The following is a 3607-nucleotide window of genomic DNA, read 5'->3' as shown; positions in this document are numbered from 1 at the left end:
TTCTTTTTTATTATTACTCTTTTTCTACCATTGTCTCGTAAAATCGATCATCAAATCTGAACGACTTCGCTATAAGTTATTTATACAACAATGAATCATAAAAATCATTTTTCAATCCCGACTAATTCGATCTTCAGAATCATAATACATATACATATATATATATATATATACATATATATATATATGTATATATGTATTTGTTGATGCATACATGCGTCTCTCCATTGTTCGCGGCACTTTGTTTTAAAGGTTATATATCACCATTGGAAATATTTATCCGTGGGAATCTATTGGATATTAACTAACAAAATGCATAGATAAAATCACGTGGCCACCTTTGTCTGGGTCTAGGCATTTTTAGTAAAGTATCTGGGTTTTGATAATATGTCGATCCGGCTAATAAGTAAATAACGAAAATAAATGCTTAGGCATGATAAGCCAAGGGTTATCTAGTTTCAAGCTTTGAAATATCCATTGGCATCCTTTCTAAGTCATACGATCATTAGAACAAAGGGAACACACACGGAATATTTAAACATGCCAACGAACTATCCTCGACCAATAGGCATTTATCCTTTCCCTTTCCATATTTCAACTCTGCCCTTTACCAATCTCATTTCAGTCTACGTGGATAGTCCTAAAGAGGCCAAAAGGGCAGTCAAGTTACATCTTTCAGATTCACAACATCTACGCTCTCAAGCCTCCTTTAGAAACAATCAGTATAACTAACTATATATCATACACGAGACATACAAACAATTGTAACTAATTTCATCAAGTATACGGTGAGACTTACTTAGCGCGCATCATTTAATATCACTCAATTACTTCTCAATTTCTCACGGGATCATTTAAAAGAACACGCGTTCTCTCATTAATTTGCGGGAACGCGCCGAGCGGTATTTTGCTGACGGCCTACAACGGTATCCTAGTTTAATGCCGCCGCCCTTATTCATCACGATCAGTGGGGTCTATAGCTTGGACAACAAGGACAAGATGGGGAATATTACCTCCGTGCGAATCGACTGTCATCGTTGGTCTGATGCGGATCTAAAGTCGTTCTCGTAAACCACAACACTAATCAGTATTTTAGTATCGATATAAAATAGCCGGGGTGTTGATAAGGTCATTCAAGTTCCGACAACGAGAACGATACTCTTTTTAATTAAAATTCCGATCGAAATGTGTAAATTACTATGATTTAATACAATATATCAAAATATGACTCTTAATTTTTTTACTTTGCAATCAATTTTGCCAACGTTTACGTATTTACGCGTGTAATGTGCATTAAAAGTCTTACTGTTATTGCTTTCGTATGCGTGAATGTTTGTGCTTGTATATGCTTGTGTGTGCTTGTATATGCTTGTGTGTGTTTGTATATGCTTGTGTGTATACGTCTGTTTCAAAACATGTCGATGGAAAACGTTGATTTGAACGAAGTCGCGAATGGAGAGGCGAGAAACGTGATTCTCTCTCTTTCTCTCTCTCTCTCTCTCTCTCTCTCGTAACGGGAGGTTGAACACGTGGAGCAATATGAGGGCAGGTCAGTGATATCCAAGCTGAGTTTAAATGGTTGTTCGCTTCGGTGCAAACTCTCCTCGGTGTGGTCAGTGAGAGCTCTCGAACGACCTGCAAGTACGGGAACAAACAGACAACGATCTTGCTTTGCTTTACTCTCTTTTATCTTTTTTCTTCTTTTTTTTCTTTTTTTTTGGTTTTGGGTTTAAGTTTATTTCTTTCTCTCTTTCTTTCTTTCTTTCTTTCTTTCTTTCTTTTTTTTTTCTTTTTTCCCTCCCCCTTCCTCACCTACAGACGAAGAGATCATTTCTAATTTAGAATAGAGTCGACTTTTCACAGAATTTTTTTTTTTTTTTACAAAAATCAAAGGAAAGTATTGCGTTTGACGCAATTCATAAAAATTACTATCGATTCTTTTTTTCTTACAATTAGTATATATTCTTCATTTCGTTCATGTGTGTGTATGCGTGTGCGTGTGTGTATGTATATATGTTTCTTTTTTCTTTGTATACGAATGTTTTTTTTTTTATCTTCATACAATCCATTCTAATAATAATTATACGATTCTGCATTTTTGCGATTTGATAATTATCATTATATTTATATATAAAAATTAATAATAATAATTATTATTATTATATATAAAAATTAAGTTGTTCTTAATTTTTTTTTTAAGAATTACGTCAACGGTAAAAGTCGATATTATTATTATTATTATTATTATTATTATTATTATTATTATTATTATTATTATTATTATTTTTATTATTATTATTATTATTATTATTATTATTATTATTATTATTTAAAATACAAAATATAGATAATATCGATGTGAAATATTTGAGAACTTTATATTAAGATTTGAGTAAATAACTTTAAGTTCTATGACGATTCTAACTTGGTCGCGTGGAAAGGTGTAACAATGGCAGCTCGTGCCTTTCGCTAGACGGTAGTTATTATGCGTAGGGTGAGTTTCAAAGACGGTGATCGTGAGCCAACAATCAGGGCTACGGGTAGTTAGCGGAGCTATTAGTCGTCGTTGCTGTGTGCCGCCCAGTAATCAACGCCCTGCCTTCCCAACGCTGAAGGACGGCGAAGTGTGCAACCGAGAGAAAGAGAAAGAGAGAGAGAAAGAGAGAGAGAGAGAGAGAGAGACGGGGATAGACAGAGATAGAGATAAAGAATAGAGATAGACAAACTATTTTGTCCATTAGTCAAATTAGATATGAGGAAGGTAGCAAAAAAAATTAAATAAAAAAAAAAAAGAAAGAAAGAAAGAAAGAAAGAAAGAAAGAAAGAAAGAAAGAAAGAAAGAAAGAAAGAAAGAAAATAATAAAAAAAATTTGTAGAAAAGAAATAAGTAATAATGTCCAAACAAATATAATACATGATGATTAGTTAAATGAAATGAAAAAGAAAGAAAAGAAAAGAAAAGAAAGGAAAAGGAAAGAAAAGAAAAGAGATACACAGTATGTTCCATTTTTTTAATGCTTCTATGTGTGTGTGTGTGTGTGTGTGTGTGTGTGAGTGGAGTGAAACAAGTGAGAGAGGTAAGAAGTTATTAATAATAAATAAAAAAATATTTGAGTTAGTCTTCCTTACGAGCGATTTCATATTTTTTTCAAACATCTTCTTTTTCTTTTACGATATTATAAAGTATAATAATATTTTGTTGTTGTCGTGAATAGTAAAGATATTTCAATATACCTACGTAAAATAGAAAGGGAAAAAACAAATTTATCAAACATTGATAAGATAGTTTTACAAATTTTCAAATTAATTCTGATGAAACTATACAAATAAGGAAAAGAAAAAAAGAAAAGAACAGAAAAGAAAAGAAAAGAAAAGAAAAGAAAAGAAATAAAGATAAAAATATAATAATCGTTTAATCGAATACGAAAAAAGTATTTGTAATAATTTATAATTATCCTAATTAACAAGATCTCAGACAGAGATCGTCCGATCGATGCCTTCACGAGAGATACAAGATATTCGAATGAAATGAGATATAACAAATGCGATAACATTTGGTGTCCTTCTTCAACATTTATCGACCATAAACTGACTGAGCGTACGATAC

Source organism: Vespa mandarinia, chromosome 10 (genome assembly GCF_050613455.1).
Source record: "Vespa mandarinia isolate Hongniang chromosome 10, ASM5061345v1, whole genome shotgun sequence".
Lineage (NCBI taxonomy): Eukaryota > Metazoa > Arthropoda > Insecta > Hymenoptera > Vespidae > Vespa > Vespa mandarinia.
The sequence above is the reverse complement of the archived record's forward strand: the minus strand, read 5'-3'. Positions refer to the sequence as shown.